The sequence below is a fragment of the Pleurodeles waltl genome, chromosome 10, assembly GCF_031143425.1.
Source record: "Pleurodeles waltl isolate 20211129_DDA chromosome 10, aPleWal1.hap1.20221129, whole genome shotgun sequence".
Classification (NCBI taxonomy): Eukaryota; Metazoa; Chordata; class Amphibia; order Caudata; family Salamandridae; genus Pleurodeles; species Pleurodeles waltl.
The window spans coordinates 93,776,240-93,800,446 of record NC_090449.1 but is presented as its reverse complement, the minus strand read 5'-3'; positions in this window follow the sequence as shown (position 1 = coordinate 93,800,446).

Here is a 24,207-nt window from a genome sequence, read left to right as displayed (position 1 = left end):
TAGTATTCCTTTATTGACTTTTCAACTCCATTTGGGAACTCGTTTTCTGTCTTTAGAACTTTGCACTTTTAACTCGTCATCGTGTCTCAATCTGAAGATGCCCTAGCTGGAGCTGCTTTTGATTTAGGGAAACTGGAGAGCTACACACTTGCCCAACTTAAACAGTTCTGTATGTCCCATTAAGAGCACTGCCAGGAAGGAGGAGCTGCAAAAGGCACTGAGGGCCTTGGTGACAGCCAAGGAAGCTGAGGGGCACACAGAGGATGAGGGTGAGGAGGAGGAGGAGACACAGAATATTCACAAAGGTATAGTGGATGGGTCTGTTATGTCCAGGGGGAGGGTCTCCAGGGCAGGTAGCAGTGTGTCATCCAAGGGTCTGACTCCTGAAGAGTTGCAGGACAGACAGGCAGAGAGGGCTCAGCATTTGGAGTTGGAGAAAATGAGGATGTCCATTGAAGAGAAAAAGTTATTGTTGGCTCATGAGCTAAGCTTGAGGGAGCTGGATCAGAGGAGCCAGTCTAGTAGGGATGGTGGCAGCAACAGCACAGTGCAGCCTGAGAGGAGGGTGCACATTCCAAAAGACCAAGTGAAAGACTACAAAAAGGAGGATGACATATTCTTGTGGTTCCAGGGGTATGAGTCTGCTTTCCATATGAATCTGGTCCCTGAAGCTCATTGGGGGCGGGTCCGTTGAAGCACTTTGAGGTAGAGGGGAGGGACACCAGGACATCCTTAGGGGATCCTCAGGGACTCACCCACACCATAATGAAGGACACCCTACTCACAAGATATGGTACGACCCCTGAGCAGTATAAGGACAGGATTAGGTCCTACAAAAGAGAGAGTCTCAAACCTGGTTGGATTTCTTTTGCGGGTCACTGGATAGTTGGGTGAAGGGCAGTAAGGTAACAACGCATGAGGGGCATTACAATTTAATTGCTTGGGAGTACATGTACAGTTTATGCTTTCCAGAGCTGCGCAGTACCTGATTGACAGCAAGCTTTCTGACCCCAGGAAGCTTGTGCAGGAAGCGGACTGTCGGGAGAGCACCAGGGTCCACAAGAGGTATGGGGAGACCACGCCAAGGGTGGGCAGGGTCCCTCTCAGAAGAAATTGGGTGGTAAGGGTAAATAGGGGGAGTTGTCTAAAGGGCCCCAACCTAGTTCCCATGGTCAGGATTCCCTAGCCCCCCAGTGAAAAGACTCCATGGTTCTCCAAAGGGAGACCTGTGGAAGGAGGTCTGCCACATAAGTATTATGCATGTGACCAGCTGGGTCATGTAAGGTGGGACCCCCAAATGCCCCAAGAGTACACCGGCACCCATTGGTGTGCAGTCCCAGGGTTTGGCTAGTGTAGCGCTTGGGGAAGAGTTGGTTCCAGGGAGTGGGAGCCAGCTGAGTTTACCTTTGTCTCACTAGGGGACAGTGAGATGGTCCAGAGAACCCTTGTGCCTGAGAACAGTAAAAAGTACAGCCTATGGGTGTCAACTAATGGATAGAGGGTGGCAGCTCTGAGAGACACAGGAGCCAATGTGATTACAGTGAGGGGTCACCTGGTGTCTGAAGAGCAGATAGATCCCCATGTATTTCACCAAGTAGTTGCAGTGGACAACTCAGAGCACCTGTGCAGAGTGGCGCAGGTTCCCTTTGAATGGAGGGGGTCTCAGGTTCCTTAAAAGTAGATGTGAGTCCAACTTTGCCTGTGGATTGTTAGCTTGGCAATGACCTGGAGAATTCCCCTTGGAAGGAGGTGGAACACAGGTCACACTTTGAGATGTTCGGTCTGCCTGGGTGGGTATGCATATTAACCAGGTCAATGGCAGCCCAGAAGGGTGATCAGAAGCACCTGGAGCCTGAAACAGTGGCCCAAGGGACCACCAAAAAGAGGAAGGTCATGGGGCGTGGGAAACCACCGACAGAAGTTTCCACGGTCTGGGAGGAGGCGGAGCCTGAGGGTGACACCCCAGAGCCTACAGGGGAGCAGGTGACTGAACTTGGGGATGTCCCTGAGCTGTCTCAGTGGCAGCAGGAAGGGGACCCCCCCAGGGAAGCATTCTGTGAGGCACAGAAAACATGCCCTACTCTAGTGGGTTTGCAGCAGCAGCTGCAGACCAGGCAACTGGCAAGGAGTCAGGATATCACCTAATCTATTGGGAGGTAGGCCTCCTGTATAGTGGGCCTAAGTTTTCTGAGCCTGGGCCAGCCCGTGCGCTGGTGGTACCCCAGTGCTTCAGAGCCTTCCTACTGAGTATGGTTCATGATGTGACTTTAGCTGGACATTTGGGGCAGGACAATGCCTTTGAACGGCTTGTCAGCCACTTTTACTGGCCGCTAGTGCGCGGGCACTCGGATGCTCATTGCAGGTCTTGACAGACTTGTCAGTCAAGTGGCAAGAGTGGGGGGAAGCACAAGGATCCCCTTCAACCTTTTCCTGCAGTTAGTACCCCCTTTCAAAGGGTCGGTATGGACATTGTGGGGCCTCTGAATCCCAAGACAGCCATGGGCAACAGGTTCATCCTAGTCTTGGTGGACCATGTCACCCGGTACCCAGAAGCCATTCCGCTGAGATCCGTCGCTTCCCCTGTGGTGGGTCGTGCATTGATGGGGGCTTTTACCCGCATGGGGTTCCCCAAGGAAGTGGTACCTGATAGGGATACCAATTTCATATCCACATATATGAAATCCCCCCGGCAGGAGTGTGGGGTAACATAAGTTCACCACTCCTTACCACCCCCAAAGCAATGGTATGGTTGAGATATTCAACCGCACCTTGAAAGGCATGATTATGGGCCTATCAGAGCCCTTGAGGCAGAAGTGGGACGTCCTCTTGCCATGCCTTCTGTTTGCCTACAGGGAGGTGCTTCAAAAAGGGCTTGACTTTAGTCCTTTTGAGTTGCTGTGTGGTCACCCTGTTAGGGGACCCTTGAGTCTTGTGAAGGAGGGCTTAGAGAAAGCCCCTAGTAAACCTCCCAGGATGTATTTAGCTACATGCTGGCTATTCGAAACCAGACTGCCCGCTTCAGAGCTCTTGCACAGGAGAATCTGGAAGCAAGCCAGGCAGAATATGAAACGGTGGTATGACCATAACGCTACTCTGGTTGAGTTTCAGCCTAGGCAAAACATTAGGTTGCTGTGGCCAGTGGAGCCTAGGGTGCTCTAGGACAAGTGGACTGGTCCATTTGAGGTGGTGGAGCGCAAGAGTGAAGTCACCTACCTGGTGGACTTGTGGACTCCCAGAAACCCCTTAAGTGCCCCGTATGTGAACCGTCTCAAGCCACACTTTGAGCTGACTGAAGTGTCCATGCTCCTAGCGACAGATGACAGGGTGGAGAAGGAGAGTGTGCCTCTTCTTGACCTCCTGTCTGCAGGAGAGAAATATGGGTCTGTGGAGGGAGTGAACCTCTCCCCCTCCCTGACCGGAGAGCAGCAGAGGGACTGTCGCCAGGTGTTGGGACAGTTCGCCTCCCTGTTCTCCATGATCCCAGGGGTCACACACTTGTGTACACATGATGTGGACAGTAGGGACAGTCCACCCATTAAACAGAAGGTTTACAGGGTGACTGATAATCTCAGGGCCAGCATCAAAGGTGAGGTGTCTAAGATGTTATCCCTAGGGGTGATTGAGTTCTCTAGCAGTCCTTGGGCCAGCCTTGTGGTTTTGGTCCCAAAAGCTGCTGCTCCTGGTGCCACCCCAGAACTCTGGTTCTGTGTGGACAACTGGGGTCCCAACACAGTCACTAAAACTGACGCCCACCCCATCGCCTGAGCTGATGAGCTCATAGATTGGTTGGGAACTGCTGAATACCTCAGCACATTTGATTTGATATCCGGGTATTGGCAGATTGTTTTAACTGAGCGGGCCAAGGAGAGGTCAGCATTTTCTACCCCAGATGGGTACTTCCAGTTTAAGGTGATGCCATTTGGGATGAAATATGCCTCTGCCACATTCCAGAGATTGGTCAACCAGGTGTTGACTGGGCTGGATGACTTCAGCGCACCATACCTGGATGACAGTGCAGTGTTCAGTGCCACTTGGGAGGAACACTTGCAGCACCTCTGCAGAGCATTGGAGGCCCTGCAAAAGGCAGGCCTCTCGATTAAGGCAAGCAAGTGCCAAATAGGGCAGGGTTCAGTGGTGTATTTGGGACACCAGGTAGGGAGTGGCCAGGTGGCACCCCTACAGCCAAAGATTGACACTATTCTGGCTTGGGAGCCAGACTGAGGTGAGAGCCTTTTTAGGCCTCACCAACTATTACAGGAGGTTTGTCAAGGGATATGGCACCATTGTTGCCCCCTTGAATGAGTTGACTTCAAAGAAGCAACCAAAGAAGGTGATCTGGACGGAGACTTGCCAGACTGCATTTGATGCCCTGAAGGCTGCCATGTGTACAGCACCTGACTATTCCAAGGAATTTGTTGTGCAAACTGACACCTCAGAGCATGGTATAGGTGTCAGAGTCACCAGATCCTCGGGGTCTGTGCACGTTCCCAACACTTCCACCACAAGACAGCTCCAATACTCTGATTAGATTTATCACAGAGTCTAAGAGAGTCCAAGTGGGGAAAAGGGGATTAGGACGGGAACAGCTGAGAAGGAGACCTATAGGAAGCAAAAGGTTAAAACACAACATCAAAATTACATCTCATGAAATCAGTACCATGCTACAACTCTAAGCTTCGTCTTTTCCGAAAAACATGAACAACCCTAGAATAGTCCTAAAACTGACTAGGCTTTAGATGAGCGAATGCCTGAGGAGGAAACAGGAAAAGTTAAATAGGACTTTCAGATTCGAGTACTTTCTTTAGCATGAGAATCAGGAAACACTCTGAGCAATTTCTAAACAACCATATGAATCTCCTTTTAAGAATATATATCAGGAACACACAGCATTACATCTAGAACTCTGGTATTGTTGTGTTCATCTCAGAAAAAACATTGGGAAGTGAATTGCGCACATTGCAGATTTTTATATGGGTATTAAACACCATAAAGGATTGTGCACCATGAAATCACACAACGTAGATTCAAGGAATAAATCACGCAACGTGTCAACTTGAAATGCTACCAAGAAAATGTCTTAGAATAGTAGGGCACAGTAATTTACATTATTTATACACGAGGAAAGAATTGCGCGTCTTGCCGATTCAAATGCCACCATACAAATGCCAAGAAATGGTAGCGCACAAATGAACAACATGAAAAGCACTCAGGGAAAGAATTGCGCGTCTTGTCGATTCAAATGCCACCATGCAAATGCCATGAAATGGTAGCGCACAATGAATAACATGAAAAAACACTCAAGGAAAGAATTGCGCGTGTTGCCGATTCGAATGCCACCATGTAAATGCCAGAAAATGGTAGCGCACAATGAACAGCATGAATTACACACGAGAAGTGAATTGCGCGTTTCGCCGGTTCGAATGCCACCATGTAAATGTCAAGAAAAGGTAGCGCGCGCGCAATGAACAACAAAGTTAAATGCTCATGAAACGAGTTGCACATCTTGCCAACTCGTAAAACATAATGTAAATGTCAAGAAATATCAGCGCGCAATGAACAACAATGTAATAACGAAGTCAAATCTTTATGGAATAAATTGCGCATCCTCCCTATTTGCAAACCACCACACAAATGTCAAAAAATGGCAGCGCCCAAGTAATCTGTTATTCATTTAAGAATTAAAATCAAGAATATGAAAATTCTCAATTACGGTTTTGGGAAATGTCCAAACACCGTCTTACCGCCTGGAAACAGTGATCACCAATGAGAGATGAGTGCAGAAGACTGGAAAATCCGAATAGGCCGCCGGGACAGGAGCTCAGGAAGAAGCTGCTGCTCTGAACCGGGACCTCTGAATAGTGAGCACTGGAAGTTGGGCTGACTCTCTTTTATAGAGTCTTGGCCCAGCCTAGAACCACGCCCAGGCATGTTGCAGGGAAAGTCTCTAGAAGGCCCTGGAAAGGGACCACACCCTAACACACTCTGAATGTCTGCAGCAATACATTGCAAATGTACAGTATTTATAAGCACCTTAAAAATGAATCTTTTGGATGGAATTCTGCAATGCAAAAGGTTAAACAATAACATATCATCACAATGCATAAATTACATTATCTTGCGAGTGTTGGGTTTTTGCATTCTAGATGCCCGTAGAGCGCACTGTCCTGGTGTTGACAATAGGAGCAGTACTCTCACAGCTCAATGAAGAGGCCCTAGATCAACCTGTAGCCTTCATTAGCAGGAGGTTACTTCCCAGTGAACGTAGGTGGAGTGCAATAGAGCATGAAGCCTTTGCTGTGGTCTGGATGCTGAAGAAGCTAAGACCCTACTTGTTTGGGACTCACTCTAGGTTCAACCCGACCACAGGCCCTTCAAATGGTTAATGCATATCAGGGGTGAGAATCCAAAACTGTTGAGGTGGTCCTTTTCCCTTTAGGGGATGGACTTTACGGTGGAACACCGCCCTGGCACAGAACACGCTAATGCTAATGGTCTGTCCTGATTTTTCTGCCTTTGTGATGAGAACTCCCATGAGGTTGGGGAGTTGCTCCCTACTTTCAGCTGGAGGGACACGGGTTAGACTTGCCATCCTTGGCTCTGTTTTCCAGTGCTAAAGTGCAAGTGCTCCTATGTAAAATATATGTGTAATTGACTTTCCTTGATTAGCATATTTGATTTACTAGTAAGTCCCTAGTACAGTGAACTAGAGGTGCGCAGGGCCTAGAAATCAAATGCTACTATGAACTCTGAAGCACTGGTTTTGCCACTCACATAAGTAGACCTGTAAACATGGCTCAGACCTGCCACTGCAGTGTCTGTGTGCAGTTTTAAACTGCCAATTCGACTTGGAAAGTGTACCTACTTGCAAGGTATAAACCTTCCCTTTTTATACATGTAAGGCACCCCTAATGTGGGCCCTAGGTAGCCCCATGGGCAGGGTGCAGTGTATGCTAAAGGTGGGACATATACTTAAGTGTTTTACGCGTCCTAATAGTGAAACACTGCCAAATTAGGTTTTCACTGTTGCAAGGCCTGTCTCTCTCATAGGTTAATATGGGGGTTGTCTTTAAATATTATTAAAGTACACATTCCCTTTGGGAGCAGATAGAAATATGGGGTTTAGGGTCTCTGAGCTCACAATTTAAAAATACCTCTTTTAGTGAAGTTGGCTTTTAGATTGTGTTAGAAAATGTCACTTTTAGAAAGTAGGCATTTTCTTGCTTGAACCATTCTGTGCCTGTTTGTAGATTCCGTGTCTGGGCCAGTTTGACAGTTGAGTTGTTTGCACCACTCTCTAGACGGTGACCCAAAGGGAGCTGGGGTGTTGCCTGCATATCCTGATGTGCCATCTGTGCTGGGAGGAAGGGGAGGAGTGGTCACTCACACCTGAAAGGGCTGTGTCTGCCCTCACACAATTCTGTCTCCAACCCCCTGGTGTGTGTCTGGGGCCTGGGCTGGGCAAGGCAGGATCTCACAAACAAGAGAAACTTTTCCTTTGAAGTAGGCCTACTTCAAAAGCAGAAAGGGCTATAAGAAGAACACCCAAAACCCCTGAATTTTCTGCCAAGTAGTAGAGCGGAAGATCTGAGGAGAAGTGCTGCCCCTGCCTGTGACTATGCTTTGTTGCGCTATCCTGCAGTTGCTGCTTCTGCCTGTGAAAGGGGACAAAGACTGGACTTTGTGATATATTCCTGCTTGGGAAGAATCTCCAAGGGCTTGGACTGAGCTTGCCCCCTGTTCTGAAGTCTCAGGGCCATCAAAGACTTCTCCTACAGCACCTGGTCTCTGCTGAGACTCCTGCCCTGACAAGTGGTGCCCTATCCAGTCCCTGGGCCCTTGAATGGATAAGCTGGTGAAGATCCAAGAAAACCAACTTCGGACAACTCCGGACCGACATCACTGCTGAACCTCGTGATGCTGCCTGCAACCGAATCCTTGGCCCTCGTTGGAGTGGAACGATCCTCGCAGGCCTGAAATCACTGCAGCCCAGCCGAAGTCTGCGACTCCGTGGAAGTCGCCGCACCACGTTGTGCCCACCACATATCGACTCCGCCCAAAGTGCACGGATTCAGTGCTTCCCACTGATGCCGCCTCACCTCCACCGCTCCGCAGCAGGGACCCAATGTCTCTTTGTGATGCCTCAGCTCCTTTACCCCACAGCACCGGAACCAACGCCACCTCGAATCCAGCAACGCCACGATCCCTGACTTCGTGCACCAGCTTGTTTTCACATTTTACTAAGGTACTGTACTACCCGGAGCCATTGGCATCAGATTGTTGGGAACATCTCCGTCACGACCCGTGTTTTCACCTCATCGAAGCAGTTTGTGTTTCTAAGCGTTATTTTTTAGATTACTCTTTAAAAAAATCATAACTTGACTTGTGCATGTCAGATATTTGTTGTTTTGGTCTTGTTTTGTTTGGATAAATATTTTCTATTTTTCCAAATATATGTTGTGTCATGTTGTAGTGTTTTTACTATATTACTGTGTGTGTTGGTACAAATACTTTCCACCTGGTCTCTGAAGTTAAATCTACCTGCTCATGCCAAGCTACAAAGGGGAGTGAGCGTGGGTTAACTGAGTGTGATTCTCCTTTACCCTGACTAGAGTGAGAGTCCTTGCTTAGACAGGGGGTAACCTGACTGCCAACCAAAGACTCCATTTCTAACAAGCGTCATCATTTTTTACGTTACTCCTTTAAAGTACCAGACTAGCAGAAAAAATGATGACGCTTGTCCCCCTGACTATCACCATGGTGCACCTTTTTTTTATATATGCCTCACACATGGTGGCATTGGGGGGGCACTAAGGGGCGTAAAAAAAGAGGCGCTGCACTAGGTGCAGGCAAACTTTTCATAAATCTGCCCTTTAGTTTGTAACGTTAAATAATAATCCCATATATCAACCAAAATTCACCATTTGTTGTTTTCTATGCTTCTTAGTGATTCTTGCTGAATTTTTTTTACGTTGTTCGACTCTATCTTCACAATCCACGTGCACTGTGCCATTCCTGCAATTTGTTAACTCAAATTATTGACAATTATTGAAGACCATTGCAAATATTACATTAAGTACACTATTTGTTTCGTACATGAGTAATTGCTTTAGAAGTTGCATTTAAAGACTCCAGCTAAATTGTTTAATCTTTTATGAATAACTCCAATGAAGCGATTTATTTCAATATGATAAATCCATACTCTGTATAAACACATTGCACACATTTTGTAATTTATCAATATGTTGGTGAATGTGGACCCTAATTCATAAGTTATGGCTCATTCATGACATACGTCAAAGGACTTGAAAAAGTTCTGCTGTATACTAACTAAACTATTTTATATACAACAGGCTCACTTCATTTGGCTACCATCGAATTAAACCATCACTGAGTGCATTATCTTTTGTAATTAACAATTCAATGATAAAGGTCCAGAACTGTGGACACATCAGTTGAGCTTTTGTCTCAGGGATGTTGTCCATATGAACTGGTAATCTCACGGTATCAAGAGGATTTTTGTGAAAGAAAACCCTGCTTTTTCTATGCTCTTCATTGTAATATATTTCCAAGTGTAACCTACACACATGTCGTTTACACTATTTTCACGAAGCCTCAAACGTGCATAAATGCATAAAAAGCGCGCATACAATTAGGCATAACCCCTGCCCTTTGCAAGTACTGTGAGAACCCACACAAGGGCATATTACGTGGAGGGCTCTAAACATGACAAAAAATGTCCGACTTCTTCCTTGCCTGCCCTACTCTGGGTCTGCACACCTCATCTAAATCATAGAGTAAGGGAGGCAAAGTTTCTGACGGCGGGGAACTGATAACGCGTCCAAACCTTGTTAATTACAAGGGGACTCGTTTTAGGCCAATGAATCTTTTGACCATGTTTAGGGACTTCCCAGAATGAGATATCCGCCTAGCATTTCAATAAATAGATCAATAACCTAATCAACATTCACAATAACTAGTCATTCGAACTACTCAATAACATTTAATAAGAATGAAACACACCATGACCTTTCAGCCATGAATAACCACACAAATCTAGTAAGAGTTAGGATATTTATTCCCTTTTAGTTACACTGTAGTATAATATTTATTAGTCACAATATCAATAAGCACATCAATACTACTATAACTTGGCAACTCAAATAAGACTTTATCAAAGCTTGGTCATGAACATTAGAACAAAGCACGACGTTAACATGAATCAACTTTAGCAGAGTATTATTAGTACATTATTCAACAAAGCAAAGGTTCAGTCATTTGTCTATTTGCACCCGATATTAGTGAACTCCTTAACTAACCTCTAATTAGCATCAGCATGTTGGGCTTCATGCAAAACAATTTAGCAACATGAATTTGGAAAACATCTAACTATGGCCTCGATCAAAGAGCAGTTGGTACCTAGAAAGAAAAGGCAGACAGACAATTACAGTTTATCAGCAGATAGAGACCCATCCAAATGTGTCAGAATGCAGGATCAATCTTCGTCCTCAGGAAATCGGTCGATTCGCCATCAGCCAAGATAGAACAGGCAAGTCTCAATAGGGCATAGCAAGAAAACTCTTCCCTCATAAGGCGGAGAATTGCATATCGGGCAAGGGGTAGGATGAGGATGGTTTAAAGTATAAGACAAAGGCCCTCATTTCACCGTTGGCGGGCGGCCACACTCCTGCAGTGTCTATTTCGAGATCCCCGCTGGGCGCAACACTGGAGCCGGCTCCAAATGGAGCCAGAGGGGCTGCGGCAGTGCGACGGGTGCAGTTGCACCCGTTGCGCTTTTCACTGTCTGCTATGCAGTGAAAAACTCCATAGGGCCATGGCAGGGGGCAACGCGACTCCCCTTTCCGCCAGCCTTTTCATGGTGGTTCATACCGCCAGCCTTTTCATGGTGGTTCATACCGCCATGAAAAGGCTGGCGGGAGGGGAACTCGTAATCCCCTGGGCAGCGCTGCAAGCAGCGCTGCCCTGGAGGATTTAATCAGCAGGGACCAATGTGACGGGAAACCGTCGGTCCCGGCGGTGCGAACGTGGCGCTTCCGCCGCAGTTGTAATGCCCGAGTTTGTACCGCCAGCCCATTGGCGGTACAAACTCCAAAACAGCCCTGGCAGTCTTTGACCGACAGGGTTGTAATGAGGGCCAAAGTGTTTCAGAAGGCAAAGTATGGCAGAGTAATGGCAAGGAAGAGTGACTCGACAATGGCAGGGTAAGAATGGCTAAGAATGGCTAAGAATGGCTGATTTCTCTTTGGGTCACGCCGTTATATCAGAATTGTCGAACAAGTCTCTAATTTCCCATTGGGCTATATTTGGTGCATCATTATCTCCGTCCAATAATCCTTCACACACCTTACTAGAATCTTCACCTAAGACAGTTCTCATGCAGTTGATTGGCTCCTGTGATTGAGGTCTTCAACGGGTGGAATGTCAGGTAAGAAAAGTTACACTTGACACTCCAGTCAGTAGCTCCATTGTCTTCTCCTAGTCCAGGCGACCTTGCACCTGTTGCGAATTACACTGTTGCATTCGGCAAGAATGTCTCCTTGAGCAAGTCGGTCCCATGAGAAAGAATTTACTACAGCTACACACATATCTCTACCTTCTGGAAAAGTACAGCTTTGTGTCCTTCAGAAAGGCAGCACATTGCACGTTAGAAAACACAATTAATATGAGACCAGGCAGCTAGGCCCAGACCCTTGCTAACCAAGGCCTAGTGAGTAATTTAGCAGAACCTCAATACATAACTCTAATTAGGATACGTTAATACAAAACCATACATGAGTACATTATTAATTCATTATTAGTCAGTTTCATTAATCATCGTATCCATTGGTGGCCACTCCCCGTGGGCACATTTTAAACGCGTGCATTAGTGCTACATTAACACATTTTATGCAGTTTCAAAACACATTATATTGCAAGCTTTTCATGTTAATATTGATTATAAAAGTCACACTCCATCAGCTACCACTCTCTCTTTTAAATGTTTAAATGACCCACATGTGCTTTGATACAACCGAGAGAGAATGACCCTCAATTCCTGAATTTCGGGGTTAACATAAGTGACAACATGCTTACCACGCTGGCTTGCCCTGGAGGACAACAGCCATATTTTTTTTCTTAACCAAGGTCTTTCACTTGCCAATGGACTCGGAAGCAAATTTATGAAAATAAATCCGCCTGGGAACAAGGCCAGTAACTTTAACTTTTTCTGTGGCTAGGGGTGTTGTTGAAGATAAGCTGCTTCTCCCTGTGCAGCCCAAAAGAATATGTTTTTTTTTCAGAAATATTGCAAATGTTATTTCCATACTTATTAACACACGTAGTTTATGGCTGAAAAAGTTTTTGCATAAGCTCCATAGTTGCCGCGGGAAAGTGTAAGTACTTAAAGGGTATACAGCACGTAAAGGGTGTATGAATGAGAAACCTTCTAAGAAAAATAAAAATGTAAAAAATACCAAGTACCTGGAAATTGAGGAATTTCTACTGGGCGAAACCGAAATTATGATAGTGTAATTCGCATAATTTTGGGAATTTTGTGTTATTTTTTTCAAAGTTTTTAATTTTGACTAAGTGGAAAAAATGTATTACAAACATCCGTTATGACATATATCCAAAACATTTGCATATATCTAAAAAATGTGCATAGCAGAAGTAAAACCATAATAATACATATCAGTAGAAAGAGGAGGAACAGGGAGGAAGCCCCCAAAGTCAATAAAGTGATAAAATCCTACAACTTTTGAAACTAAATTCATTACAGCCTCCACGGGGAGGATAGAAGAGAATAGTTCATGCAGGCAAAACATTCCAAATTTCCCTACAATTTTTACAATCCCAGATTCTTGCCGCATACAGATCTTCGAGCCGTTTCACCCGTTTCATTTTGCTAAACCATTGACTAAAACTAGGTACCTCAGTGGATTTCCAATTTTTAACATTAAAGACATGTAAGGCTCCATAAGAGTCTGGGTTTAGGTCAACCCAAAGCTAGTCTCTGAGAAGTTGGAAAATATGTCCCAAAAATGGCACAGGGATAAATATGTCAAACAAATGTGTAGCCAGTCACTCTTAATATTGCCACATCTAAAGAAAGTGTCTGAGCCAGTAGAGTGTACCTTTTGTTTTCGATACGGGATGTAGTATAGCATCCATTTCGAATAAAAAGAAATCCTTTTATAATTTGCTCCACGGATGGCTCTATGGGCCAATTGTTTGTTCCATGCCCATGAGCTCCGGTCAATTTTATAATCAGTTGAGGCCGCAGCTTTAACAAGAAGTGAAGGAACCACCTCTTCCCACAATTTCTAGTAGAGTAAATGGTACCGATTGCTAATTCTTTTAAGACAGGTCATGAAATATGCTTTACTGATATTCTCGGATAGTTCACTGGATGCCTGCCAGCTTTCTCATAAAAAATTGACTAATTTGTAAATAAACAAATTCTAATTTAGAGAGGATCACATTGTTACTGTAAACCAGCTGCTGACAGGACTTGACTTTACCAGCCAACATAAAGTTGCAGAGTTTGCGATAACCCACGCTTCTCCAGCCCTCAGATTTCTAACTTTATCCCTAGCTGAAAGTGCTAGCACAGGAGTTTTTCACAAAAATTATTAATGAATATTCATGTATCTTGAGTGTCGAATTTGCTTAGCAAATGTAATAACGTAGGAAAAATAATGCACGCGTTTGAAAGTGTGATCATTAGAAGTGGCCACAGATGTTCACGAAGTGTACTTATTAATGGCTTATTAAAATGAAATGTTGGACATATGTTTGATTAATCTAGTAATACATCATATTTAGGGTTATGCATTATGTATTTGCTTTATTAATTGAAAGCCTTAACTTAGTGGAGGTCTTGGCCTAAGTTGCACAGCTTCATGTCAAGCTGCGTTTCTTAAAGGTTTAATAAAATGACTGTCTTAGAGAATTAAACTGTGATTTTCCACTATACTACAAATGTGCTCGTAGCTAAAAGTCTATCTCATGAGAGCTGCATACTGAATGATGTTTTTCCTGTAGTGCGCAACATTATAAACGTAACGTGTAAGACTGACCTTCTCAGGAGGAGCACAATAACCACACTGACTGGAGTATAAGCTGCAACAATATTGTTAACTGACGAGCCGGATGATGAGAACATCACAAGGAAAGCCAATCAGCGACATGTGAGCTGTGTACTAGCACAAACTTAGATTTGATGTTTTAGTTTTATTGGACAAAGTGTGAACATGCGATCCCTTGACCAACAGAGAATTGGGAAATAGTTTTAGGAAATCTGACTTAATGGGACTGCACTGAGAAGAGGACACCATTCCATTCATCATACCCATTTGACCCTTTTCTAACTTACCGAGAGGCCATTCTTTTCTGAGCATCTTGAGAAGAGATGTGCTAACTTTAATGCTTAAAGAGACTTTGCCTTTCCAGAACCCTGATGCTGAATCCTGATGCCTTGCTGACCAAACTATTGTGCTGAGGACAAAGACTGACACTGCTTGCTGATCCATACTAAGGATAGGTACTATGAACTAGAATGTTGATTATTATGTCTATTTGCTTTTAGCTCCAGGTACCAACCACGCTATTTTGTTAGAGCCATAGTTACATGTTTTTCTAAATTTGTGTAGACTAAAATCGTTTTGCAAGAAGCCCAACATGCTAATTCTAATCTGGTGTTAGTTAAGGTTCTCACCAAAAAAGTTTGATTAGGGAATAACAACTGATGTCTTTTCCTTGTTGAATAAATGTATGTCATATCGTTTGCACAATTATTCTTGCTATTAATTTGCACTGTGATATTGGAATGTGTAGTAGCTCAAGCCTTGATTAGATGGTGTTTCTTTCGCAGATTCGGACAGCCAGTGTTGTTTCTGTATATTTGTCATATGATTTTTAGATTAACTTACGTGACTTTAGCATTGTTAATATAGGGAAATAAAAATTCTAACTCATACATAAGATGTGTGGTTATTTATGACTGAAAGGTCCTGGTGCATCAATTACTGGCTCCTATTGATTAATAATTTTATTGATTATTGTTTAAATTGAAGTTAATAATTGATTTGTGATAGTGTGGGACTTTTATGGTGGGAAAATCTCAAGCATTGGTCAAAATGTTCATCGACCTATTCACTTTCCCTCGTAAGTTCACTTATTAACCCCTTCGCTGACAGGCCTTTTCCCCTCCTGTGCCAAGCCTTTTTTTGGCTATTTGTGGCAGTTTGGGCTTAGGCCCTCATAACGTTTTGTTCACATAAGCTAACCACGCCCAATTTCCATCCTTTTTTTCCAACATCCTAAGGATTCTAGAGGTACCCAGAATTTGTGGGTTCCCCTGAAGGAGACCAAGAAATTAGCCAAAATACAGCAAAAATTTAGTTTTTTTCCAAAAAATGGGGAAAAAGGTCTGCAGACGAAGGCTTGTGGTTTTTTCCCTGAACTCAACAAAGAGTTTGCGGTGCTAAAATCACCATCTTCCCAGCTTTCAGGAACAGGCAGACTTCAATTAGAAACCCCAATTTTTCGCCACAATTTTGACATTTTATTGGGACATACCCCATTTTTACTATTTTTTGTGCTTTCAGCCTCCTTCCAGTTAGTGATCGAAATGGGTGAGAAACCAATGCTGGATCCCAGACAGCTAAACATTTCCGAAACGCAGACAAAATTCTGAATTCAGCAAGGGGTCAGTTGTGTAGATCCTACAAGTGTTTCCTATAGAAAATAACAGCTGAAATAAAAGAATATTGAAATTGAGGTGAAAAAAACAGCCATTTTTCTCCACGTTTTACTCTGTAACTTTTTCCTGCGAATTAAGATTTCTGAAAGCAATATACTGTTACGTCAGCTGGACTCTTCTGGGTGCAGGGATATATAGGGCTTGTAGGTTCATCAAGAACCGTACGTACCCAGAGCCAATAAATGAGCCGCACCTTGCAATGGGTTTTCATTCTATACCGGGTATACAGCAATTCATTTGCTGAAATATAAAAAGTGAAAAATAAGTATCAAGAAAACCTTCGTATTTCCAAAATGGCCACAAGATAAGGTGTTGAGAAGCAGTGGTTATTTGCACATCTCTGAATTCCGGGGTGCCCATACTAGCATGTGAATTGCAGAGCATTTCTCAAATAGACATCTTTTTTACACACTGTCTCACATTTGGAAGGAAAAAATATGGAGAAAGACAAGGGGCAATTACACTTGTTTTGCTATTCTGTGTTCCCCAAGTCTCACCATAAAAATGGTACCTCACTTGCGTGGGTAGGCCTAGCGCCCGCACAGGAAATGCCCCAAAACACAACGTGGACACATCACATTTTCACAAAGAAAACAGAGCTGTTTTTTGCAAAGTGCCTAGCTGTGGATTTTGGCCTCTAGCTCAGCCGGCACATAGGGAAACCTAGCAAACCTGTGCAGTTTTGAAAACTAGACACCTAGGGGAATCCAAGATGGGGTGACTTGTGGGGCTCTGACCAGGTTCTGTTACCCAGAATCCTTTGAAAACCTCAAAAGTTGGCCAAAAAAAACCATTTTCTTCTCATTTCGGTGACAGAAAGTTCTGGAATCAGAGAGGAGCCACAAATTTCCTTCCACCCAGCGTTCCCCTAAGTCTGCTGATAAAAATGGTACCTTACTTGGTGGGGTAGGCCTAGCGCCCGCAACAGGAAATGCCCCAAAACACAACGTGGACACATCACATTTTTCACAAAGAAAACAGAGCTGTTTTTTGCAAAGTGCCTAGCTGTGGATTTTAACCTCTAGCTCAGCCAGCACGTAGGGAAACCTAGCAAACTTGTGCATTTTTGAAAACTAGAAACCTAGGGGGATCCAAGATGGGGTGACTTGTGGGGCTCTGACCAGAATGTGTTACCCAGAATCCTTTGCAAACCTCAAAATGTGGCCAAAAAAACACTTTTTCCTCTCATTTCGGTGACAGAAAGTTCTGTAATCAGAGAGGAGCCACAAATTTCCTTCCACACAGTGTTCCCCTAAGTCTCCTGTTAAAAATGGTACCTCACTTTTGTGGGTAGGCCTACTGCCCACAAAAGGAAATGCCCCAAAACACTATCTGGACACATCAAAATTATAAAATACAAAACTACCTGCTTTTGCGGGGGGAGGGGCACCTGCGTTTTTGTCCTGGGATCAGCAGCCATCTAGGGAAACCTACCAAACCCAGACATTTCTGAAAACTAGACACCCGAGGGAGTCCAGGGAAGTGTGACTTGCATGGATCCCCCAATTTCTTCTCATCCAGAATCCACAGCAAACCTCAAATTTAGCTACAAAATCAAATTTTTCCAACATTTCTGCGTAGGATCACCACACTGGGACAAATTTCATACCACCCAACGTTCCCCTATGTCTCCCGGTAAAAATAATACCTCATTTGTATAGGTGGGCCAAGTGCTTGTGAAAGGGAAGAGCCAAAAACATGTCAATATTTAGGGGGAACCAAAGGGGGTCCAAAAGGGCAGTTTGCAAAAATACATTTTTAGGCTGACAAGTGCAGCAGAATTTTTATCGGTATAGATGAGACAATGCTGGGTGGTAGGAATTTTGTGGATTCCTGCAGATTCCGGAAGGTTCCATCAAAAAAAGTGTGAAAAATTTGTGATTTCCAACAAAGTTGGAGGTTTGCAGGGCATTGTGGGTACGAAAATGGTGCGGGGTGCATGTGAAACACACCACCCTGAAATCACCCAGATGTTTAGTTTTCAGATGTGTCTACGTCTTGTGGATTTTTCTACATGGCAGGGTCCCAAAGTCCATAAAGTGCAGCCCTCACCATTCCAAGAGGGAGAGTTAGCCAAGCTCTCATGGCCCAAATGTAAAACCAAAAACCCAAAATAATCAAATGTCTTCTTGCTTGCTGTGGGATAAGATGTTTTGGAGAGCGGGGGAGAGCTGAAAGACTGTTACCGCCTTCAGTTGGGTTGGGGGCATAACCAGGCCCATACTGGTTGGTAGCCACCACCCCAATATATATATATATATATATATATATATATATATATATATATATATATATATATATATATATATATAATTATTTTTTATTCCCTGGCATCTAGTAGACTTTATGTTCCCCGGGGTCTGGATCAGGGGTAATTGCCCCATTTATTTGGGGTTCGGGTATGGCCATACCCCCACAATCTTATTTTGGAGAAAAAAAACTTCCCTGATCTCTGGTGGGCTTTCTGCCCCCTTTGGGGGCAGATGGGCCTTCCAAAAATAGGTCAATCTGCCCCCAAGGGGGGGGCAGATATGGCCAACAGTAATGTGCCCCCATGGGGAGCAACCCTTACCCAAGGGGCTGTCCCCCTAAAGAAAACACACACACTAAGCCCTGGTGTCTAAGTGGTTTCTCCCCCCCCCCGGGGGGCAGATCGGCCTAATAGAAATACGCCGATCTGCCCCCAAGGGGATCAGAAATGGGCAAAAATAAATTTACCCCCCAGGGGAGTGACCCTTGCCTGAGTGGTCGCTCCCCATCTCTACAAAAAAAATTAAAAAATCCCTGGCATCTAGAGGTTTCTGCTGCAACCCCCAGGGGCAAATCAGCCTAATAACAATAGGCCGATCTGCTCTGGGGGGACAGAAATGGCTTAAAATAAATTTGCCCCCCCAGGGAGCGACCCTTGCCTCAGGGGTCACTCCCCTTGCTTGAAATTGGCACAAAAAAAAATCCCCGGAGCCTAGTGGATTGGCCTAACAAAAATCGGCCGATCTGCCTTTAAGGAGGAGAGAAATGGTCTAAATACGATTTGCCCCCCAGGGGAGTGACCCTTGCCTAAGGGGTCGCTCCCCACCTCTAAAAAACAAAACAAAAAAAAAATCCCTGGTGCCTAGAGATTTTTGCCTCCCCAGGGATCAGATCAGCCTAATAACAATAGGCCGATCTGCCGCCACGGGGGCAGAAATGGCCTAAAATAAATTCCCCTCCCTGGGGAGCGACGCTTGCCTAAGGGGTCGCTCCCCTTACGTGAAATTGGTGCAACAAAAAAAAGATCCCCGGTGCCTAGTGGTTTCAGCCCCCCCTGGGGGCAGACTGGCCTCACACAAATAGGCTGATCTGCCCCCCTTGGGGGCAGAAATGGCCTAAATATAATTTGCCCCCAGGGAGCGACCCTTGCCTAAGGGGTCACTCCCCAACTCTAAAATCAAACAAACAAAAAAAAAATGATCCCTGGCGCCTAGTGGTTTCTGACCCCCCCGGCGGCAGATCGGCCTAACAACAATAGGCCGATCTGTCCCTTAGGGGGCAGAAAAGGCTTTGAAAAATATTGTCCCCCTGGGGAGCGACCCTTGCCCAAGGGGTCGTTCCCTTCATATCATTTTCCTTTTTAAAAAAAATCCCAGATGTCTAATGGACATTTCAAAAGCCAGATCGCTTCGCGATACGGCTTCTGAAATGCTCTGAGAGACTTCAAATGGAAGGAAATTCCTTTCCTTCCCTTTGAAGCATGTCAGGGCCCCCATCACATGATCGGAAGAGAAATGCTTTGCATTTCTCTCCCGATCGTGCTGAAAGCTGAGCATCCAGCGCAATGGGAAAGGGGCCTCTGATGAGGTCAGCGCGCAAATGCACGCTGATGTCATCAGACATCTCAGGGGCCAGGGTGCTCAGGGGGGTCTGGAGGGGGAAAGGGGAAGGGCTTCCCCTTCCATCCCTGCCTTTGGGGGGTGGGAGGGAAGCCCACAGAGGGAGCGCTAGTGCTCCCTCTGGGCTCAGTGCCGAGGACGTAATGGTTACATCTTCGACACATGAGCACTGTGCCGTTGGACGTAACCATTACGTCCACGGCACAGAAGCCGTTAAGGTCTGACACGCTAACAGAGATGGTAGCAGAGGAAGGTTCGTCCCCTTGGGAGCCCATCGTAGAGATCTGGTACATGATCGCAGATGTTCACATGGATAATGACAGATTGATGGTTTGTCCCTTTGAGAGCAAATTGAGAGAGGTTAAATGTTAACAGAGATAGGAGCAGACTGAAGATTTTGTTCCCATAAGTCCTGAAATGACTTTCTCAGAACCTTGGAGCTTGCTAATGGTTGCTTGAGGATGTTCTCGGCGTTCCAGTGATAGTGTGAATGAAGTAAGTTTTGTGCTTGCACAGCTTATGCAAATCGCAGGTGATTTGTGATGTTTGTGAGGATTTAGGAAGTTTGCGTACTCCAAATGAGGTTGTAGAAAGAGTGTGCGTACTCTGTAGTGTGAGAGTAGGGAAGTCGTCGAACTTCACATGTGTGTGGAGCTTTGTGCTAAAAAGGTGTCCATGTGGTTGTTGATGTACAGACCTTGCGTGGTCTAAGAATCTGGAGTATATTGAATAGTGTATGAGACACTTGGTTTTTGTTGTAATTTGTCTGTTTTAATAGGTTGATCGGGCATGGTAGACAAGTCAGAGTGTAAGTCTAAGTGAGTGAAATCGTTTTTTGACTGAGTTCTGATGAGTCCTATGTGCACCAGGACAGACCCATTGATCAGTTGAGAGTAAAATTGGTGGGTTGAATTTTGCTTGCGAATCAGGGAAGCTAAGAAAGAAGTAGTTATAAGAGCTGGAAGAGCCATCAGTGAAAAATCTGTAAAGTTTCTGAAGCGATTGTGTTACCTGTAGTAAACCGACAAATTTGGTTTTTGGTTTTGATTAGAGCTTGCAATATATTGCATACGTTTTGTGCAAATCTGAGATTAGGAGGACAAGCTGCAAGACTTTATCAGCCGCAGTACATGTGAGTGTGACGTCATTGGTGCCACGCTGGGATAGGTTGGTTAGCGAGAAGGGTTGCACATGGATTGGCAGCCGTCCGTGAGGCACAATTGGTTGAGAAGGTGGGTGAAGAGAATTCTGGGATTAAAAGTCACTTCCTGATTTCATTTTGAATGACAAAGGTCGAAAAGATGACATTTTTCAAAGCTTTAAAGAGTGATTTGAGGGGAGATGCATACTTTAAAATGAACATAGGCGAGGCTACACCACCAGAAGGTACTCCAGATTACATTGTAATGGAAGAAAAGGGTGTTGTGCCATGTCTTTGGCTAAAGCAATGGTGTAAAGCGAAAGAGAAAGATGAGAGTTTAGTGTTTCCTATAAATGAGCCGTCAGTGAAAAATCTGTAAAGTTTCTGAAGCAATTGTGTTACCTTACCTGTAGTAAACCGACAAATTAGTTTTTTGGTTTTGATTAGAGCTTGCAATATACTGCATTAGTTTTGTGCAAATCTGAGAAAGATGGGAGTTTAGCGTTTCCTATAAATGAGACATTAATTTGAGGAGTCTAGAGAATCTGAGGAGGGTGCTGTATGATATCAAACCCCCTCCGAGACCAGCACAGTTTTAGGCATTGGTAATCTGGGAGCTAGTAGCCAGACAGCAGCAACAGAAATTCAAGGGGAGAATGAGAAAGGTAGAAAAGATGCTAGCGGAGGCTGGATGGGATCATGAGCAGAAATCTTGGAGAACTGAAGGTCGCCCAAATAAATGCAGAATTTGTAAAGCAAGGGGTTCCGAAAGAAGTGTTGAGCAGCCCATGTAATTCACTTATAATGGGACTGAGAAAGCCCTGTGGGAAAGTCCGAATTGTCCAGGATTTGAGAAAAGTAAATTATGCCATAATAAAATGTTGCCCCATTGTACCAAATCCAGCCTTGATAAACTTTGAAATCCCATGTGATGCTGAGTGGTTCACTGTCGTAGCTTTGTCACAAGCTTTCTTCTCTTTGCCTCTTCATGAGGACAGCCAATTACTCTTTTGTTTCAGATTTCTAGACCAAGTTTACTGTTGGTGTTGAATTCCTCAAGGGTTTTCGGAGTCACCTTCCATATTCAATCAGATCCTGAAAAATAATTTTGGAGTCATTGGAATTGCCTTTCCAATCGACGTTGGTACAGTACATTGATGACTTGCTCATTGTATCCAGAACTAGGGACGAGTGCAAGTATGACTCGAGTGTCCCGTTGAACCATTTGGGAAAGAATGGACATAAAGTGGGTCATTCTAACCCTGGCGGTAAAAACCGCCAGGGCGAATGACCGCGGTAGCACCGCCAACAGGCTGGCGGTGCACCGCTGGGCATTCTGACCGCGGCGGTTCAGCCGCGGCCAGAAACGGAAAGTCAGCGGTGTACCGCCGACTTTCCGCTGCCCTTGAGAATCCTCCATGGTGGCGGAGCGCGCTCCGCCGCCATGGGGATTCTGACACCCCCTACCGCCAGACCTGCCAGGAACAGGATAGGGGGTGCCGCCGGGCCCCTGGGGGCCCCTGCAGTGCCCCTGTAAGAGGGCCCCAAAAGGAATTTCAGTGTCTGCCTAGCAGACACTGAAATTCGCGACGGGTGCTACTGCACCCGTCGCACTCCAGCAACTAATTCGGAGCCGGCTTCATCGTTGCTGGGTCTTTCCCGCTGTGCTGGCGGGCGGCCTTTTGGCGGTCGCCCGCCAGCACAGCGGGAAAGCCAGAATGGCCGCCGCGGTCTTGTGACCGCGGTGCGGTCAATCACCGCCAAAGTGTCCCCCCTGAAATTGCAGTACTGTCATAAAGAGGTGAAATACTTGGGTCACCTAATTGAGAAAGGATCAAAGAAAACATCCAGAGAACGGGTTACGACCATATTGCAGATGAATCCCCCGACCACACAGAGAGATGTCTGAATGTTCTTAGGGATGGAAGGTTTCTGTTGCCAGTGGAATCCCAATTTTTTAATAATTTTGAGGTCATTGCAGAAGCTGACTCACAAAGAAGTCACTGATCCCATAGTGTTAAACCAGGATGGTATGAAAGCGTTCTCTGAACTGAGAGAGTGTATGTGCAGAGTTCCAGCTTTGGGTATGCCTGATTACACAAAACCTTTCACATTGCTTTGTCATGAGCGTGATGCATGTTCTTTGTCTTGTCGCAGGTCCATGGAAGTGTAAACTGGCCAGTAGCATATTTTTCAGCTACTTTCGATCCAGTCGCAGCAGCCTTACCCGGTTGTTTGCATGCAGTTGCAGTGTTTGGACAGAGCCTTTCGCAGTGTGAAGGTATTGTGATAGGACATCCTTTAGCAATAATGTTCCTCACTCAGTCGAAGTTTTTCTTACCCGCACCAAGACCATTACAGTTGATATGGTGTTGGACTACTGCAAAGGTCTGGCTGATGTGTACTCTCCAGCCCGGCAGCCGTCACTAGGCTGCCCATGACATTATGACCCCGCCCACCGCCATGGTTTCAGTGGTTTCTGTACAGCCACTGAAACCATGGCGGTAGGCACTATCATTGCCAGGGAATTCCTTCCCTGGCACTGATAGGGGTCTATCCCTGCCTTCTCCACCTCCACCGAGTTCTCCCCCACCATCCGCCTCCCTCTCCTGACCATCCGCACATTTACACACATATACGCACATACATACACACCCATACACATACGCATACACACATTCACCCACACATTCCTACATTCATACACACTCACAACAACACTCACTAACATACATCCAGGCACACACGCAATCACACGACACAACATGCACGTACACTCAGACCCACTCATGCACACACGCAATACACACACATGCACGTATTCACACACACACACACACACCCACACACTCACCCAACACCCCCAACACCCTCTCCTTACTTATCTTCTTGCAGGGGGTCCTTCAGCAGGAGACGGGATGTGGTGCTGCTGCCAGCAGCAGCGTCTGCCAGAAAAACACCGCCAAGGACGTGTTTTGCTGGCATGGATCTGCTGCTGGCAGCAGCGTCACCTTACTGCCGTCCACCACCATGACCATCGACGGAATTCTGCCAGCCGTCGCCGAGGCGGTAGGCAGCATTTACCCCTAATGGAGTAATGAGGGCCTTTGTGTCCATGGGAAATGGATATGCAGATCAAGTCGCAAGGTTTTGCGCATTGAACTGTATATCGTTCAAAGATAAGTGGGAATTGTTACCTGAAGAAGATGAAACATGTCCAAGTTATGCATTAATAGTAATCAATACATTGGAAGAATTTAAAAATGTTGCAGAATAATGTTGGCAGGGAGGAAAAACATTCCTGGACTGAAATGCAATGAGTACAAATAGAAGATGAATTGTGGGTTTCAGAACACAGTAGATTGGTTTGCCAAATAGCCTGTTGTCTCAAATGGCCAGGTATTATCATGGTCAAGCACATGTTGGGAAGGATGCCA